At 43.2% G+C, this 21,352-nt stretch overlaps 1 pseudogene across 1 annotated transcript in view; it reads left to right on the top strand.

The window, feature by feature from the left end:
- LOC146816626 (cytochrome P450 2K1-like) overlaps nt 1-21,352 on the top strand; it is a 268,300-nt pseudogene that overhangs the window by 142,885 nt on the left and 104,063 nt on the right. The window lies entirely within an intron of this gene.

Below are 21,352 nucleotides of genomic sequence, written 5' to 3'. Positions count from 1 at the left end.
TCTTTCTGAAGCTGAAGTGGACGCAGCTGTGGTCTGTCCAGTGGAGTCCGGTGGAGTGGCTGAAGGAGATGTGCTTGCTGGGGGAGAAGATTGGGTCAACCGTATGTCCGGCGTAGTGGGTGGGGGTGTTCACCAGCTGCTTGAGTCTGAGGTTGGCGAGGTTGTCCAGCAGGGTGGTGGTGTTGTTGTCGTTGTTGTTCTCCAGGTGGAAGTTGAGGTCCCCTAGGAGGATGTAGTCAGCGGAGGGGAGGGCGTGTGGGCTGATGAAGTCTGCGATGTCTTCGCTGAATTGTGTGCGGGGTCCTGGGGGTCTGTAGATGAGGGTGCCTCTGAGTGTGGTCTTGGGGTCGGTGTGTATCTGGAAGTGAAGATGTTCGGCGGCTGTGAGGGTGTCGTCGGAGTTGGTCGTGATGCGGATGGTGTTCTTGTGGACGATGGCGATGCCTCCTCTAGTCTGGTTGACGCGGTCCCTCCGGGTGATCTTGTATCCGTCCGGGATGGCTATGGCGACGTCGGGTGCTGAGGAGGCATTCATCCAGGTCTCCGTGAGGAAGGCGACGTCCGGAGAGGTGGTGTCGAGCAGGTTCCATAGTTCCACGGCGTGTCTGTGGACGGAGCGGGTGTTGAGCAGGATGCACTTCAGGTGGTTGCTGTTGGTGCTCGGCTTGACGGGTGCGTTGCAGGTCCGGATGTAGGAGAACTTGCAGGGTTGGCAGGAGAAGGGTCCGTGGGTGCGTCCTGGGGTGCCTCGGTGGCATCCGGGGAGGCGGCCGGGGTTGAGTGCGCTGAGGGTGGTGGCGTCGTACGTCCAGCGGGTGGGATGGCATCTGCGGGGGCCAGGGGGTCTGGCGCTGGGCGCGGTCCAGGCGTGGACGGGCGTAGACGGGCTTGCCTTTGGCGCGCCTTCGGCGCACAATTGGCACGCTCGCTGCGCGTGAACGCTGCGCGCACGCGCGGACTCTGCCATAAGTGGAGAGTGTAGGGGGGGCGGAGCGAGGGAGGAGCAGCTGGGAGGTGGGAGCGGGGTGGCGAATGGGAGGGTCGAGGGAAACCAGCAGGAGTGGGGGCGGGGGCCGCGGGGGAGCAGCAGCAGGGAACGGGGTGGGCAACAGCGGGGACAGAAGCGCTAGGGCAACAGGAACAGAAGAGTACAATCAGGGCAAGACTATGGCGAAACAGGGGGCAGAACAGTACACAGCACAAGGCAACAGGAGCAGACAGAACAGTACAAATCAGGGCAATACTACGGCGATCCTACAAACCACAGTGGGGGCACAATCAGGGCAGCGAGGCGAGCGGCGGCGGCAGCAGGGAACCGGTGACTTCCTGGAGGGGCCACGCGGCGGGTAGAGCGACCGGCACTGATGAGGTCAGGCTAGGTCACAGCTCCCCGTCGCCCGGTCACTCCATTAAGTAATCATTCTGCACCTGTGGATTCAATGATGCATTTTCGTTGTTAGAGCTTGGGGGAAATTTACACTCGGATTTCCAATGCCCTATCCTACCGCAATTATGACATGGGAATTTCTTTTTAGCTTCTTCTATATTAAAGCTTCCTTTTCCTTTTCCAGGACCAAATTGTTCCTGTGTTATTCGCTTGTTCTGCTAAGTGAGCTTCCTGCCTCTCTGCTACTTTTACCTGTGCCCATGTAGCCTTTTCTTTCAATTTTCGCTGTTTTGCTTCAATCTCATCACTGAAATATTTAGCATGTCTTAATACTTCATCTATTTTCTTATTTTGCCAATCAACAGTATGTTGTTTTATCATTTCACTAATTTCTGGACGTAGTCCATATACAAATCTGTATACAAAATGACTCAAATCCTTTTCACTCAGATTTTCATCTCCACTAAACTGTTTAAAAGCTAATGTTAGCCTTTCATAATATGCATGCACTGACTCTTTACTTTCTTGGTGTGTTTGGTCAATTTTCACCCAATCTGTCTCTTTAGGAGGTACCTTGTTTTTCAGAAATGCAATAACTTGTTCATATTTCTTTATTACCTCAGGGTCTGGAACCCCTGTTTTTGGATACCTAGGGTATTCCTGAGTTGGCCAATTAATCATGAGCTTGTACTCTGTCCATAAATCTGCTGGTACTATTATGTCAAATAGACTATTCAAGTCAATCCATAATACTTTAGACAATTTGACAAATCTATCCACCTGTCTGTACCACTCGACAGGCTTTTCGCGTTGTCGAGGGAAATCATTTGTAAAGGACAAAATGTCCTGCCTTGTCCCTGGGACATGTACGTATCCTCCGCCTGGAATCTCTCTCATAGGGCATTCTGTTACTACCTTTTCTTTTTCTCTTACAGGGAATGCTGCAAATGTCTTATCTGAGGCATCATCTCGTTTCCTATACCACCTGCTTTTCCATTTTTCCACATCTCCCCATTTTCTCAATAAGACAATTATTTCCTTAATCTGACTTATTCGTCCTGTGGTATTCAAATTTTCAATATCCTCTTCAGTGAAATCAAATTGATATGGTTTTTGCAAAGCTTTTACCCTTTCAATATCTATTCCCATTTCATTTGCTACTTCTTCTAGTCGTTCATGTAGGTTTTTTGCTCTCCACGTCACACTTTTGCACAAAAATAGTAATTCTTCATCGTGGTAAGTTTTTAATTTCTCTGTGGGGATAGTTCCTACTATTAATTCTTCCAGTACCATTCGTAATTTGGCCACATCTATTGATTGGGATTCTTAGTCTTTTCTCTGTAAACTTCTTAACCATTCACTTAATTCTTCTGTAGATGGTCCTACTAGTTTCTCTATACTACCTTGTTCCGAATTCTTTTGTGTTTCCAATATTGACTCCACTGTCGTTATACTCTTCTCAGTAAAATTTTGGCTTATAAACGGATTGCTTGAAACATTTGGTTCTTCCATACTTATTGTCTGTCTCCATTGATTCTCATTTTGGCTCGGTTTTGGCTGTTCAACCTGTTTATGTTATGTTATGTTATGTTAGAAAAACTTATATAGTGCACAGCTACCCGAAGGTGTCCCAGCGCTTGCTACACTCCTCCTAAGATCTGGCCAGAGAAAATTAAAACAGCCATGTTTTAAGCGCCTTCCTGAAAGTAAATAAATCATTGCAGTTTCTTAAGCCAACAGGAAGTTTATTCCAGGCCTTGGCTGCCCCAACGGAAAAGCTTCTGCCTCCCCATCTAACTCTCTTAGAGGTGGGCACTACAGTGAGTTTGTCTCCTAATGAGCTTAGAGATCTTCCAGGCACATACCATTGGAATTGTTGGTTCAGATAGAATGGGCCTATATCGTGGAGAGCTCAAAAAACCAAACAGAGTGATTTAAAAAGTATTCGTTTTTTTACTGGCAGCCAGTGAAGTTTTTTTATTGAACTCGAGATGGAAGCAAATCTCGGAGTCCCCGTAAGCAACCTGGCAGCTGCGTTCTGGAGCATCTGAAGTTTTTGTGCGCTGCGTTCGGGAATATTTAAGTAGAGGCTATTGAAATAGTCAAGTCTTGACATGATCAAGGCCGAGATCACTGTCCGCTTGCAGTCTGCCGGCAACAGGGGCAAAACTTTTCTAAAGGTCCTGAGAGTGTAGGAGGTAGCAGAGACCACGGCATTTACTTGATCACACATGTCAAGGTGTTCATCCAGCACCACCCCAAGATTCTTAACTTTCCTAGAGGGTACTGGGAGAGTACCCATGGCCTCAGGCCACCAACCAGGGGTCCAGTGATTACCATTGTTCCCAAACCGAATCACTTCTGTTTTGCCAGCATTCAATGTTAGACAGTTATGCAACATCCAGTCTCCCACTGCCCCCATACAGTCGTGAAGCCTCTCACCCGTTGCCTTCTCCTGACCTGGTTGCAGAGAGATGACAATTTGAGTGTCATCGGCGTATGATGTTAAACCAAAGCCAAAGGATTCAATCAAGGGGGCCAAGGAGGAGACATATACATTAAAAAGCATTGGGCACAGGGAAGACCCCTGAGGCACCCCACAAGGAAGAGAGAATGGTTTGGAAACAAACTCATCTAATGAGACAGTCTGGCTTCTATCTGAGAGGAAGGATTTAAGGAGAGACCAAGCTTTATCTCTCACTCCGCAACCCCATAGACGATCCATCAAAACCCCATGATGGACCGTGTCAAAGGCAGCGGAGAGATCAAGCAGGATCAACACCGCCATTCCTCCCTGGTGCAGCGTTTTCCTAATCTCTTCCGTGGATTTAAGGAGGGCTTTTATAAGGCACTGTTAAACAATGTTCGCTATCTTTTTGTTTATCGAAAATAGGCATTACTGGACCTATAGTTACTGGAACTGTTACAGCTTCCAGATTTTTAGTTAGTTGTCTTATTTTCTCTGTTAATTCTAAAGTTGTCTTCGCTAATTCTGCTGAATGTTCACCATTTACTTTTTCTCTGATTTCTTTTCTCCCTCTCTAATGGAGTTATTTTTCTCTAAATCTTGAGACATTGGTTCTGTCTTTATAATTCGTAAAGTTTCTTTCATTGGGGCACTTGGTGTTAATATTTCTGGTTCTGGTCGATACGGTGGTGGATTTTTATAAAACATGTAATCAAGAACATCATCCTCTGATTCATTCACTCCATACCATCTCGACCCTACATTATGTCTTTTCTCTGTACATTTTCGTCCTCCATTATCCTCTGTAGTTCTTACAGGAAATAATCCTTCAGTCATACTAGCATTCCGCCATCTTCTCATCCGATCATCGTGACTTTCATGTCCATATTGTCTACCAAACATGTACCTATACCATCCGCCATTCCTCAGTCTCTCTCGATCACGCATCTCATCCTCCCATTCCGTCAATGCTTCAAATTGTGTTGGTCTAGATCTTGGTTCTAAATTCATCATTTTCTCTCTTAAATTTCTCAGAACTGCCAAATTAAATGAACCTTGTTAAGGAAAAGCCAAGACTCCGTCATCCTTCGTATATTTTACCCAATTGTCTAACAAAATACAAGTATGATATCCATATTTTGCAACCATAAAGGATGCGGGAGTTTTCGGTGGAGGAAGTAACTGTCCTTCCCTTGTCACAATCGGTTTGTCCTTTTTAAACCACTTTTTAATTTTTCCAAACCAAGACTTTTTTTCCTTTTCTGGTGGATCGTAATACATTTTCCTGTCTTCCGTGAATCGCTAGTCTCTCCTTATAACTGTACTGCTATTCTGTCCAATCGTAGCGCGACTCACACTAACACACCAATCCGGAGCGTCTGCATCACCTCTGTGATTCTCCAATCCCAGCGCGACTCACACTAACACACCAATCGGGAGTGTCGACGTCACCCTGTAATTCTCCACTCCTAGCGCGGCGTACACTAATGCACCAATCAAGAGTGTCTACGTCTCCAGCTAACTGGCCAATCCCAGCGTGACCTTTCTGACGTCAACAGCCGCTGCTCCTACTCCTGTTTCTACTGACCCCTCCTTTACAAAAAATGTCTTGGTAAGTTTCCAAACTTTTTAATTTACAATTCTGTTAGTAACTACATAAAACACCACCATTGTCTGCTTCGCTAACCAAAGAATAGTAAAAAGACCTTTTTCATAAAAATTCCGTCTTTCCCGAGAGCAGCGCTTACCTCTGCCCTACTACGGAATCGTTACTTCCGTTGATAAAGTAGCACATCCCTCTACCTTACCCTTCTAGCAAGCATTAGCTAGCTGCTTCTCTAGAATTAAGACACCTAGTTGGAGACCCAATGCTCCTGAGAAATAAACCCAGAGTTTCGCAATTAACCGGAATGCCTTTCCATTCAAGCACTTTCACACGGTAAAATTGTAATACATTCACACAGAATTCTGTCTTTCCCGAGGACAGTGAACAGTCTGTCCTGCTACAGAATTATAACACTTGTTAACAAAGTAGCACTTCCCTCTTCTCTGTCCTTCTAGCAAGCTCAGAGAACACCTGCTACCCTTTCAGTAATAAGTGTTATCAGAGTACCTTCTGGCCTCCTGATACCTAAGACCAACATTTCACAAGTAACCTTTGCTATCATACACACTTCTCTTATACAGAAAATGTCTCTAATGGCAACACACGACGATGCTACCGAATCGAACCCAGACAATGCGTCGTGCAACTTCAACCGTTACACGCTTCCCCTGTGTGCCTACAGGGCAATAACAATTCTGTCTTTCCCGAGAACAGCACTTACCTTTGTTCTACTACGGAACTGTTACAAACGTCCGACTTCCTACATCCCAGAAGTCGTGCAAACAACATAGAACTCAACGTAATTCAACATATAGTGTTAGTACACAAACCTATACCAATCAATTACCAATAAACAATAAGCAACGTGCAAGCAATAATCACCAAACCAAACAATAAAAACCATCATCCTGCTACCAGAAAAACTGCTGCAGCGTGGCATCCAAAATCCTCTCTTCGTCACAGACCAAGTATCTCATTAACACATTCAGTCAATACATTCATTGGTGGGGCCCGTAACACCAACATTCACACATCATTGGTCTACTTTTCCTGAGAGATGAATGAAAGGAATACCTTATGACCTAAAGGAAAATATATCTACATAACTATACATCAAATATTTTTATCCAATACATCTTATACCTAAACTTCTAGATATTCCTTCCACGTAATCGATGGATCTAATTTAGTTGTTTTGCTAAAATGATTTTTCAATCCTCTAACTTACATTTAAATTTTAAACACTCTATGAATAAACAGCCTACTCATTTGCTTGTAATCATTAATAAAGTTTACCTAATTAATGCACATTTTGATAGACAGTTATTCAAGCCACAGATCACCATATTTGCCTAATCTGGCTATTTGTCGTCCTCTAATTCAATCAAGTCGTCCTGCAGCATGCTACAGTCCCATAGGTTGGGTCGAGACCATAAGAGGGTACAAGTCAATCTATGCCCATTAGGTCAATGTTCTTCAGTTCATCCAGAAATTGGGCAGCAATTCAGTCCGTCAAAAATTCGGGGAAACAGCTGTCCTGCAGTGTCACCGTCCTCTCAGTCAGCATAACGTCAGGAAAAGAAAAAGAGCGCGCAACTCACTATTCTATTAGCTTTTATAATAAAATCGATGTAAGATTGTAACAAATATCAGTTTTAGACAATCCTCATTGGTGGGTTTGGGGTCGATTGGTGAAGTTCTCACATAGTTTATTAAGTTAGGTCATCGCACTTGCTGGTTCCGGTTTTTAAAGACAATCCATTGTTTTGTGTATCTGGCAACTCTCCCAGTATGTCCTTGGTTGGTACAGCTTGGCTGGGGTTAGGATGAGGCCACTGTTGCTCACTGTAGTGCAGGCGCACTTCACCCAAAACCTCGTGGAGTGGTGTCAGTCGCATCGAGTCAAAAGGGTGGCCATTTTATAATAGGCCCGAATGGTCAACTTAAGTAAAACAAACACAAAAAGTAATTAAAACATGGAAATAGCTAATAAAATGTTAAACCCTTACTAATTCCCCTATGTGTATGTAATTATCTAGCATGATAGCAACATTCAAAGCGTTTATATTCACTCAGTGATGTCATCTGGTGCGACTTACAATTACGTCACAAAAGCAACATATATCATGCAAAATTCTAATTTTTCTAGTATTAGTATGCGTACATATTTTAGTTTACAAATTATTTTGACCATGCAAATGCAAATCCCACGTGTACTTCAAAAATTAATAGGATTGATTAGTATTCCACTTCAAACATTTAACATGATTATAATTAATTGATTATTCTAATTAGTATGCCCATGCAAATTGGGGGGGGTATACAACATTTTGTACTACCCGCTCCATCATGTGTCATCAGCATGTGGGATTATTTTGTCCCAACAGGCTTCCGCCAGAGATGCGAGGTGCGACATGTACAGGTGGAAGAGAGTAGGGCTTGGAACAGAGCCCTGAGGGACTCCTAATTTCAGACTCAATATTAGGGAAACAAAATGGGGCACCCAAATTTCCTGGCTTCTGTCCTCAAGAAAGGAAGCTAGACATGCAAGCGCAGAACCGCCAATGCAAATATCACTGAACAACTTAGGAGCCTGTCATGTGGGACCATATCGAAGGCCACTGACAGGTCCAGTAAGATAAGGATAGCGCTGCCCCCATGGTAAAGTTTTTCCTTGATGTGCTCGGTAACCTCCAACAGCCGTTCACATACGATAATTACCCCAGAAGCCAGATTGAGTGATGCGTAGTCCGGAATTGCTCTGTTCACATGCTTCTCAAGTACCTTAGAGAGGGCAGGGAGAGGGGAGATAGGCCTGTAGTTATCGGGCACCTTTGGATCCGCACAGGGTTTTTTGAAGAGTGGAAGAATTGTCGCATGCTTCCAGATGGAAGGCATGAGGCCCGGTGAAAGAGATGAATTCATCACCCAATTTACTACAGGATTTACTACAGAGGCCACTGAGGCCAGTAGTTTTGCTGGGCATACATCCACTGGTGAGCCAGACTTAAGGTCCTTGAGAATCTCAAGTGATGTCTCAGGCTGCAGCAAAGGTAACTGCAGTAACGCAGGGGGTTAACAGATAGAGCACTTCCTGACATTGTCAGATCTCTAAGCTTTGTCCTCCGTAGTCCCCTCTGAAAAGGATTTTTGGATCATGACAATCTTGTTGTGTATAAACAAAGCTAACTGACTAGTCCATTCTGCTGAGTGCAGAGACTCCTTAGTGGCAGCCTTATGCGTTGTAAACAGCTTTACGATGTTTAAAATCTGCTTTCCCTTATTGTTACCGGTCTCAATCTTATCCTGCAGATAGTTCTTCTTGGCGGTCTTAACCTGCAGATAATAGGATTTCAGAGCTGCCTTATAAACCAATTTGTCCTCCGGTTTATAGGATTTCTGCCACTTCCTCTTCAAGTGTTTACATTAATTTTTATTAGTTCTCAAAGGTTCCTTAAAGCAGGGGGCTGAAGGGCTAGCCTTACTGGAAGTGCGAGTAGTCAGAGGGGCTAAAGCATTGACATTAAGCATTAGCCAAGATTCAAGAGAGAGTGCGTCTACTTCGGGGTTTCTGAGTAATGGGGGAGCCAATGCTTCAAGAGTGTCCTTCAAGACTAGAAGAGTCATTTTGTGGAGGGCTCTATACTTGTATTCTGCCCTTTTCAGTGAAGTCTGGGCATCGGTTCTTATGCTAGGAACCCTAAAGTTAATGAAGCAGTGGTCCGACCAGACTACGGGAAGCGACTGGTCAGCCTCCAGTTCAGCATTAGCCAAAATCTGGTCAAGGGTATAGCTCAGGTTGTGCGTGGGAAAGGAAACAAAAGGGGCAAGGTTAAGTGCTGTCATTGTTTCAGTCAGGGAGATGACACATGCATCTGTGGGTTTGTCCATATGCAGGTTAAAATCACCTAAGACCATAAGATTGTCGTATCTAAGGGCAAGGGTGGTACTAGACTCCCCATTACCAGCAGGCAAGTGTCATCAGGCTGTCCATCCAGGTGTAGAGCTGGACATCTCTTGTTTCGGTAAACAGGAATTATTGGTGCTAGAATTCCCACATGCAGTGGCCTTGCAGTGTCAGCTGAGTGCTCCTCTCCCTAAACAAGGTAGTGGTTCTGTTTATATAATAGACACCATCCGTGTGGCAATGTCACAACCCTTGTTCGGTCGCAATCATTCATTCTAGTTGGATAGCACCATTACCAACTGATCAATAACAATAATGACATTCATGCAGTGAACTTCATCACTTGTACTGAACGTTCAATGTGTCGTTATGGTGTGCCTTCGAAGTAGAAATGTAATCATTGGCGATTCAGAGAATGCTATTCTGCATTGCCACACATGTAAATGTATGTCAAAAGTCATTGTGTGGCAAGAGAAAGCAACCTAAGAAATATGAGCATGTAAATAGTGGGGTTCCTTACTAGGCCTATCCTGACCATGTGACACCCACTACTTGGACGTGAGTCAACAAAAAGTTATCCCTCGACAAATGCTAAAATATAAAGGTCAATAAGTATTAAAAAACAACTAAAATAAAAAAAAGCATCACAATTCTTTAAGAGCAAAAAGCATAGTAAAAGCCATAACAATCAATAAAAAGCATACATTATAATAACATTTAAAAGCAATTTAGTATAAAAAGAAAAGCCAAATTAAAAACAGTCCCATGGCTCAAAACTGCCAGATTGTTTATATTTTCCCAGAGGTGGATGAAATATTGCTGTTCCCAGCAACTGCAGACGATGTTCCAGAAAGCACTCATCAGACCATATCCATGGAGCAAACATGTTCCCATCCATCTCCCTCATCAGACGCTGAAGGAGGAGAAGCCATGCAAGATCCTCAGAAGCCGAGCCAAGATCCGGATCACAAGGAGCAGAAGCATCCCAGGAGGGCTTGTGAAATGTGTTCAAAAGCATCGGCAAGCACAAGGGACAACAGTACAACTTAGCCATTAGTATAAGTGAGCTCACCAGTAGGTCAATGTCCAGAGACCGAATTAGTTGCACTCCTAGTCATATGTCCAAGGAACATTGGAAAGTGCACAGAAGACAGCGGGATATGGACTGCAAGTAGTGTAGCCACACAGAAAGGACAAGAGGCAGTGTTCATTCAGTTACTGAAGCAAGGGTGCACCAAAACACTGTATCATGTATTCACAACACTAGAGCACATGTGGAAGTGCCAGTTCCATTTGGCCAATTGCAGAGCAGAAAAAGTAAAAGCAAAGTCTCGACAATCAGCAACAGGACCAGAGGGAGACCTCCAAAAGTGTTTCCTAGGATGGAGGTATGAATGATGGAATAACTCCAAAGATTGTCTAGAAGACACTTACCAAGCTAGAGCCTATATTCTTAAAATAGTATGCTACTCCTGTGATACTAGATAAGTTAGAAATGCGGTGCACAAGTTCCGCAAAATTTAACATGAATTTAGTGCAAAGAAGCAACTGAATCTCCAAAGAAGGCCTTGCAACTTGAAAATCAAACGTCTCCTTTGCAGATGTTAAGGCCACATCCTTCTGGAAAAATAAGGCTTTCATTCTGTTCAGAACACCGTAGTGCACATTTGAAAGCTTTATCAAAGGCCAAAGCATGGCCTCCCGAACTGTGCGGACAGGTGGAAACTTGTGTGCAACAGGTCACAACTGCAGAAAACCATATCAGATAGGTGATGCCCAGTTTTATGCCACAGCAGCTCTGATCATTCAACATCAAATAACTCCCATTTGAGAGTAATCTGAAAGCGAGATGGATCACCCCAACTTAGGGATGGGAGGCAAACTCCGATCTGCCGGTGGAGTTGGCAGAGTTTTGCTAATCTGCACTCTGTTTTAGAGTGTGAAGTTCTGCAAAGCACCGTCAACAGCAGGTGGAGCAGAGTTTTCTGGTACGCTCAGTGCCACTCACTCCTAATTTGGTGCTCAGAGGCTGCTACTCACCTGTCTCTTGCGAACAAGCTGCAACCCCCCGCCACCCAAATAGACCCTCCCCATGCAGATTAAGACAAGATAAGGGACTCACCATGCTGCGAGTGGGGGAGGATATTGTTGAGTTAGGTAGGGTAGCAATTTAGTCCCAGCCCTACATTAGTACCCCGACTAATCCTATCTAACTTTAAAGGGTGGAGTACCTTTCGTCCTTCTCAACGCTTATCCTGATCCTGAGTTCAAAATCATTATCTGCTTCTCCGAATCTCCATTCACCTCCAGGAACCAGGTGCATGGACATGGAAAGTGGACTCAGGAAAGGGACATCACTGTGGAATCATGGAAATAGAGAGCAGACAGGTGCAGCATTCACAGCACCTAAAAAAACGTTAATATATTTACTGCAATACTGCCTACTTAGGTGGGAGCATGGGGGTGGGGTAGGGTTGAATACAGGCATGAGTAGGAGTAGGAAGGGCAAGTCCTGTCTCTCTTTCAAAGGCACCAGTCTGTTCCTGTGCCTTTGAAAGTGACGTCAGTAAACAAGCTGTCTCCGCAGCAGCAGCAAGCTGAGCTGGACCAACTCAAGTGGAGTCTGGAGACAGAGCCGAGGTCCCAGCCGGCTAGGGAACGGGTGAGATGAGGAAAGCATAGGTAAAATTGGGGGATGCAGCCTTTTTTTAAAAATGTGTACATACATTGTACAATCTAATTATATAGATAGATATCCTTTACCAGCCTTGGGGTGGGTAAGCAATATACTCCACCGGCTCGTAGAACTCTGTGGACTTTGGCTGAGTTTTTCAGCAACTCAACGGAATTCCACAGATTGGAACTCCGCAAGCTTCGCCAAGGCCTACCGCAGCTGGAGAAGCCTTCAGATAGCAAGAAAAATTTGCAGTGGACACAGTACATGCAGTATGAAGCTAAAAACTTCCTACACACCAAGGACTGACCTAAAGTATTCTCACAGTCAGTCCCGCTGAGAAAGACTTTAGTCTTGCCATTCTGCGATATCTAAAAGGTAAAATCCATGACTCATTGACATAACCTGCTCCTAGAGCTTCATATCTGCCTACTTGATGGTGTTGTAAACAGTAGTGGAAGTTAAATGCCAAAACTGGGGGAGAGATAAATCTGTGGATTATCCGATCCACTGAAGTTATTTCTGCAACACTGAATGGTAGGTTCTCCAACTTTGCAATGTGTTACACAGTGTATGTTACGTCTTTTCTTGCCATGATGGCCTACTGTTTTGTGAGATTTTATGGTGAAAAAAAGCTAGTGACATTAAGTGTGTACATACATTGTACAATCTAACTATCCAGATTGATAACCTTTATCAGCCTAGGGGTGACTGAGCAATATACTCCGCAAGCTCTCAGAACTCTGTGGAATTACAGTTTTGTGAGATTGTATGGTAAAAACAAGCTAGTGACATTAAGGTGTAGCCATGGTACTCGACGGGCCAACCTATCTGAAGAGTCCAGCTTAGTAACATGATCAATCTAAGCTGTGATTGCCCCTGCATATATTCACTGTCTTAGCACAATGGTGGAATTGTCCATCCTTTTCACTGTCTTCACAATGCAAATTACACTAATCTGTTTCACTCTAATAATTATCGCAGCACACATATTTTACTCAAGAATCACCATGCTTTAATACATATTGAAACACCTTGGTGAGTATTTCTTGTGTAGTTCTCTGGTTATGCATGATTTCCTTGGGGGATCAGGTTTGTAATGTTCTGAGGTTGAACACACATTTATCACCCTGTAAGGTTAGGGGTAGGGATAGCGCACTGTGCACTAGCAGGACTACAGGTCAACATATCCTGAGGGTGTGCAAGGAATCAGTCTGGCACAATCTTGATGTTTATGTTGTCCAACAAACACAAAGTTTTAAGGTTGAGGTACAAGAAGCGTGACGTGACACCACCAATCTTTCAGCGTGGTCTCTTATTTAATGGATCGCAGTAGTTTTCTTTTGTGTACCGAAAGAGCCCTACTCACCAACTAACAGAAGTCGTTCTTAATAATAGGTGAAAAACTCTCCTCCGCTCAGTAGGTTACCCTATGTATTGGCTGTAGGTTGTACAAGCTTGGTCTTTTCAAAGGATTTCCCCATAGTGGTACCCTCTCTGAATTCCACATACTCGTATGGCACATAACATACCTGAAAACTGCTGACATGCAGTAACCACAGCATAATCTCACACTTGCAGGTGGGGGCATTACCTTCATGGTCGAAGCATTTAGGACAGAGGTATTCTTCACAATTACACTGCAGTTAACATTCCAAATTACTATACAGCTTACAAAGGACTATCGATACCATTAACGTACCAAGAACACAGAAATGTGTTTGAATGTCTCTACCACACACAACAGAAGAAGTCAGGCTAGGTCCTCTTAGTAATGAGGGAGCTACAAGGCCAGTCTTAGCAAGTTACACACCACACCTAAACCTAGCTATTCTAACAGCAGCACAGGTGTGAAGAGTATATATGGTTCTCGTTAAAATATTTAGATGCCTGACCCAGTTTGTCATGCGATCAATGACAAAAATCCTGTGAGGACTGCTCAAGCTCCACAACCACAATTGGCTACACTAGGCATTATTCCACAGACTATAAGTGTTGTTATGGGCACAATACCCACCAAATTAGGAGGAAATTCCATTCTGGGTTGCACAAAAACAAGCCAGATTGAAGTAGTGTTTCTCCATTTGGGGCCATAGGAAAAACACAGAATTCTTACAATATGCTTGCCAATGAGGATGGCTCCCCTGTAGAAAAGTGCACCATATGGGGAACAGTCTTTGCTGCAATATATACCAGGACTCATGGTAGCCCATCATTAGCTGTTTCACCAGAGTTGCTTAAACAGATTCAGAATGAGTACGGGGGAGCCCTGCCCTGGATTTGGGGAGGAAACTGATGTGCAATTTTGCAGCAGTATCCGCCATTATGTTGAGTAACATTAAGGGGTAAGTAGCAGATTTAGCTATACGCCAGGGCCTACTGATTTGGCTCTAAAACAACAGGAGAACCAATTACCTAAAATTATCAAAGATAATTTGGGAGCCAGACCTAGCAAACCACAACTTATGGGTAATTCTGAAAACGATAACTCTGAGCACAAGCCTGAATCTTCATCTAAGAAGAAGTTGATTATTAAGAAAATTAAACAAAAGACTAAGTCACAGGGATGATCTCCTCAACAGAAGGCCACTGAAAAGTGATGTAATTTGCATAACTGCTATAATATCAGTATACCTGACAGGTATAAGGATACTGATACAGATTCATCTCGTTCCTTTCAGGAGCCATCCAAAAAATGATTGAAGAGAGGTGGATGGTCAGAGCACAGATCAAAGGAGTACATGCAACCAAAGAAGGACTTGCAATGCTCATCTGACTACATAATAAAAAAGGAAAACCTAAACAGTCAAAACGTTACTTCAAAAAGAAGAAGGATGCTAGCATTCCGCCAATAATGAGGACACTGCTTCTGAGCGGGGAATAGGCTCTGACCCTGCTGGACAGGATGGTAGAAGTCACAATAGTTCTCAGGAACCTATAGGATTGTCTAGTGGCAGTATCGTTGAGTGAATAAATCCATGTGGAAACACCAGATGTGAGGGTGAGCGTCCTGCATCGCTTATAAGAGATGCAACTCCAATTGGAAGAGAATGTACCAAGTAACATTGATGCTCTCTTTTTGGAGAATTTTTAATTCGGCTACAATATTTCCTATAGCTGAAAAGGTTTGGCCACCTGAATTTGTGATTGATTGCCCAAGGGAGAATTGGTAATTTTACCTGCTTTTTCAGACCTTGTTCTGGAATCAGTTAAACATTCATACCCCAAGGAGTGGGTGTTAGCTCCTGCACTTCACCGTAACCATGTGGGATAGGATTACAGTTTGCCTTATCATGTAATACCAGTGAGGTTGACCTGACAACCTCAAATACAATACCGTATTAAAAAAGAGGCTAAGAAACAAGTTAGATAGATTCTCAAACAACTTGAAGACCAAGGTGTAATAGTAGGTTGCACTTCTTCTATGAATAATCCTTTGTTTCCAGTAATAAAACCAGACCATTCATATAGTCTAGCATTAGATTACAAACACCTGAGCACAGCTGCATGTACATTTGCTGTACAGAACACACGTAGCACGGCACTAATGATCTATAGAGTGCAGAGAAAATACAAAACAACACTAGATTACTCCAATGGATTTTTCTGCCAAAATATTACACCTGAAAGCAGCTATTTGAGCGCATTTAGCATGCTGGGTTTTTAAAAGCATTTCTGTCATATGTCCCAGGTGTATAAGAATAGCCCAGGGTTGTTTTCAGTCTGGGTCACAGAAGTTCTGAAAGAATTTGACGACCAGGCATTGTCTGGTGTCAACGAGATATATATCATGGATTATGACCTTTCTACACACTTGACAAGTGTATATCGCATAGTTCTGGGATTTGCTTGCATGAGCTACAAAGTTAATTTAAAAAAATCAAAAATAGCCCACCTCAATGTCCTTCTTCTTGTATATGAGATGTCAAGTGAAGGAAAAAGCCTTGAGACACATTTCTTACAGAAATGTGTGCTCTTACAACCACCAAACACAATGAAAAAACTTCCATCAATATAGGGATTCTCTAATTTTGGCAGAACTTACATTCTAGATTATGCAGAATGGGTGAAAACATTCTACAACTTGATATGTCCAGACTTTTCAAGCACACATTAGACAACTGAACACACACAGATTTTAAGTTCAGTTCAAGCTGACATGTTAGCTTCAAAACACGTACACACATGTAAACACAACAAATTGGTGAATTGAACAATCATCAGGGTGCACTTATTTTACATTCAATGAATGTGACACTGTACCAATTGTATGTAAATCACATTTATGCACCAATGCTGAGATGCGTTTTGCACCAACAGAAAAGATTCTGATGGCGGTACAGACTACTCTAGTGAGGAAAAGAGCATTGGCTCAGGGGAAAAAAATAATTGTGATTCCAATGCCTACCTTAGAAGCTGTCACAAAAGCCAGTGCTCCAAACACAAAAGCATTACATCCATGTTGGATACAGTGGGCCAACTCTCTCGTCGCAACAGATCTGGACTACAGATTTGACTCTACACTACAATCACAAGCATACCTGCAGTACAAAAGTGAATATCATCGGACTAAGGAAGTTATGCCTTTTGATCAGTATGATTACATTGTCTATACTGATGGTTCTGTCCAGGCTACTGTAGGGAGAAAGCATCAATACTCTGCATGATGCACAGCCGTAAAGGGTTGCAGGATGGGTGGAGAAATCCACCCTGGGAAAACATACATGCACTCACTTGGTGACTGCACAACACAGCTGGCTGAACTAAGAGCTGAAATTCTGGCACTTAAAAATAGGGATCCTGGATTTCCCACACTCATAATCTGTGATTCCAATTATTGTGTCCAGTACTTACACTATTGGAGCCAGAATGGATTCAGGGATTCCAAAAGGTACACTTTCAAGCACAGAATACTTTGGGGACAAGTGGCTATGCTGAAAGAGTGCCTGCCACTGATTCATGTGAGTCACACCCTGAGTCATCAATGTGTAGGAATACATGTTGCATTGAATTCCATGGCTGAGGAAGCTGCAAAAGCAAAAGTGCAAACTGCTGCTGTTGATGCGATTACTTGTTCAAGTACGAGGGTAGATAGAGACATCATGGTGGCTGTCAACTCTACACATGACGACACCCACCTGCAAAAAGACTTTCTAGCAAATTACTCCTGCCTTTTAAGTGTGCAAAACATACAATTTGCTTGTATTACTGGAGTGGGGGGTAGGGTAATACAAAACTCAGACCGTAAGTTAGGTTTAAGCCTAGCAGCACATGAGGGTCTAACATCTGCACACCTCTATTAATATCAAATAAGCCTTCCGTTTGTGTTTACTTGGACCACTGTGGCCCCTTAACATCAAATGGAGCTCAATTGGGTGCAGTGGATTCCTGCTTTTGATTCCTATGGGTCTGGCCACAGCAGTCGGCTGATGCCCGAACTGTTATTAAAGATCTGCAAATCTTTATCGGGCAGTTGGCACATTCCATTCAGATCAGGGTCCGGCGTTCGAGTCCAAGGCATACTAAGACACCATGGGAAGAGTGGCTGTGACCCTGCAGTTCTCCTCCCCCTACCATCCCAAGGGAAATTTGGTAGTGAAGTGCAAAAACCGGGACTTAAAGTAGCGTTTAACAGCCACGGTATTAGGCTCAGGCCGCAGTTGGATCCATTACCTATTTGGGGTCCAAAGAGCCATCTGCAATCTGCCTAGAGAATCCCTGGGAGGTTGAACTCCCTATGAGGTCCTGTTTTGGGTTAAGATGCGGGGACCTGACCTCGACAGTCCCTGCACAGTGGTGTCAGAAACACCCTTTGACATCAATGAATGTTCGGCAGTTTTACAGGAACTGAACTGCTTCCAGGAGGCACAAAGCAATGTCCAAGTAAAACACACCACCACTGGAGAAGTGAAGGCAGCACCAGCAACTCCTGGTTCGATACCAAAGATCAGCAAACTGGTCAGAGAGAAAAAAACGGATAAGGAAGAATTTGGGCAATCTTAAAAGGGCACCTGTACCTGTCCTGGCTCTTGAAGGTACCAAAACTGTACTTTTACTGCATGTTGCTAGTTGCAAAAACAAGAGCATTTTGTCAATAGATGTCATCCAACCACATTATGTGGACGATTCTACACAGTAGTCCAAGTGGGATCCTGATTAGTTACCTGTGTCGTCTTACTACTATAGAGGACGTCTCATTGGAAGCTTTGATCAGCGATGAAGCTTCTTCTCCCTGACTGGGGACAGCTAGCAATGAAGTATATCTTTGACCTGCTACGTCAACAACTTCTATACAAACAACTTGTACAGAAACTGAGATTTCCATTAACAAACCCAACAGGGATTCGTGTATAAGTAAATGTACTACAATTTCAATCAACTCTAACTTCCATACAGCCTACAGAGCTGCCATAAATAGATCAAACAGACTCCAACTACTTTGTCGACTTTAATAACTTCTCTTCAGATTCATCTGTGCCACCTCCATCCCTCCGAAGAAGCTTGCACGTTTTCTACTTTCGCTGAAGAAGGTGTACTTTGTTCCTCCATGGCTATACCTGTGGATTACAATTTCATTACTTTTCCTCGTTCCTTGGATTGGCTTTGTGACAATTTTTTTTTCTCAATGGACGCTATCTACCAGAACAATCTTCTGTAAACTTGTTTTTGTCTTTTGGAGGGACATGGTTGATTTGAAATACATTTGGGGTACTGAAGATTGGCAGATCAGGGGAATGAGGCATTTTTTAGAGCATACCAGATACCACATCAATTAATTTTCCTGAACACAACAGTACAGCAAACATTGTGTCTTGGCCTGGCTAAGGTAAATGATTTACATACACCAAACAATCCCACATTTGCACATTTTGCTAACTGGCAAAGGTTCACAAATTACACTGAGGCAATATTAGACACCATGCGCCGCAATGGTTCATACAATTCCTAAGGGACCAAACAGGGGGATTGGTTAGTGTGGTTCTTATCCACTAACAGATGTCATGCATGTTTCCTGGGTGACACAGATAGGTTTAGGATCAACAGGCCCGACCCACATTATGCGCAGCCACAACACTCAGGGTTGGTAACAACTTACAGTGTTGGGAAGATGTGCCTTGATTGGCTAAAAACTTCAATATTGCACCAGGTGAAGCAATATTTCTCCCTTCTTTCCGATGACATAGGACTATAGGAGTTTTTAATAGGTCCTCGAAACCAAGTCAAAAGCGGTTCTTGTATGCAATATTTAATTAAGTGTGGAAGGATTCCCAGAAGGAGGCTGCTGAGACACTGAATTGACAGGTCTAACAAACAAAATAAGAAATGAACAATTCTGCACTAAGTTCCTGATGAGAAAGTGGTGGGGGAAAGAAATCTGCATATGCTAATTAGCACTGTACAGCTGTTGGGACAGGTCAACAAAGGAATGGGCTCCCCTTTGAAAATTTGGTGAGAAAGACTCTGGCAGTGATGTCAAGTGGGGGCTGAGCTGAGGCTCCTCATAGGAGATGTGAAAAATTACTTCTTGATGGCACCATCTTGAATTGTCCCAGCATGCCATGCAGGAGGGACAAGGCAGAGTGAATGGGTAATGTGGCACACTAGGAATGGCCAGGATTGCCCGGCTTCAAGAACTTTCCATCCCCCCCCCCCTCCCCCCAAGGGTGTCTTGCTAGAACTTTATATTGTCATTTAAAAACTCTTGCACAAGGGTTGATGTTGTTCGATTTTGATGCTGGAACTGGATGGTAGCAGCAGCAATGGACAACTGGAAGGACACACCTTGAATGCCTTAATGGACTTTAGACTACCACCAAGGTATTTTTAATATGCCTGATGTGTATATTTGTAAATTATCATGCAGTATTTAGTATTGTGTGTGTGTGCTAAATGTACTGCTCCTTTACTAAATAAAAAGCACTGACTGGGCAATCATTTATAGAGTGTCACTACTGAGTTCCAGTGAATGATGATCACTAGCCTACACCACCTCCAACTGCTCTGCTTCCCCACCCTAAGAGAGTAAAGTGCTACAATGGGGTGTTTAGTTCCCAGAAAATGGGAAATGGTGGACCAATTACTTGTGCAGGCCTCACATCCTACAAAACTACTTACCCAGTTTCCTATAGGAAAACAATAGGAGACAGTAGACATCTCACCTATGACAAATACCCACAGAGAAGACAGACAAGATATAGGCTACATCGCTCCTGTACAGTGAGTCAGAGATTACTAGAGCTAAAAAAGGTACCACACCAATTCTGAAGCTGATTTGATACCTGAATATGTCCTGGGACCTGGCATCCATAAATATAAAATTGGTTATGCTTACATGATACAGTTCTAAATACAAGGCAATGAGAAAATGCCAGTAAAAGGTACCTTTTAGTCTAATCATTCTAAGGGATATGAGATAATGCGCCTGAAACCGAAGATATGATAAATGAGTCATCAATAATGGATCTTTACTCCTGACAATAGACAATAAAACAAGTCTCTGGCACTTAATAAAAACCAAATGGGGTAGGATAAGAGGCTACTCTTCAACAAGTCCCATTGCAAAATAAACCACAGGCTCAAAAGCAGTATCTCGTTAACCCATACACTAAGCAGTATTTACATGCTGTTTTAAGAGGGTGCAGTACTAATGCAAGTGCAAGATGCACTTGAGCAGATAGACCTTTAGTCCCTGACTGAGGGTGACACCAAAAAGTCAACAAATGCATCAACAATAGCTCAGAAAATGACAGAGAGTAGTAGATTTGCAAACCTTGATGATTTATTAATCGATTAGCAAAGTTACAAACTTAAACCATTTAATATTGTCAAGAATTAGAAGTCAATACATGAATATCAATTAGCATACTTAAAATCCATTCAAGCCAGCAAATTCAAAGATAAAATTCTTAATGTTGTCATGAAGCAAAACAAATGGGCAAAACGTCCCATGACGTCTCTAATATGCTAAGTTAGAGTAAAATAAAGACATTTGTCAGAAAGTCAGACAGTAGCTGTCAGCAAGTAAAGTCTCTAAAGGCAGAGTCTAATTAGGATGTAGTCAGGTAAGAAAGAATGGGTTTGCTTAGGAGTCTAAGGGGGAGATATAAAAAGAATTCACACAGCGCAGCACCTGCGAGACTGTTCTGCGTTGCACGACAGGGAGGGAGCAGAAGAGCACCATGAAAGCATTTCTCCTTCTTTGTGCCTACTTCAAAAGGACGCAGTTTTCTCACGCTCAACCCAATCTACTTTATTTAGTAAATTGGGTTTAGCATTTGAAGCATTGGGTGGTTGCATGTGAACACCCATGC

This window comes from Triturus cristatus, chromosome 6 (genome assembly GCF_964204655.1).
Source record: "Triturus cristatus chromosome 6, aTriCri1.1, whole genome shotgun sequence".
Lineage (NCBI taxonomy): Eukaryota > Metazoa > Chordata > Amphibia > Caudata > Salamandridae > Triturus > Triturus cristatus.
This window is presented reverse-complemented; position numbering and strand designations above follow the sequence as displayed.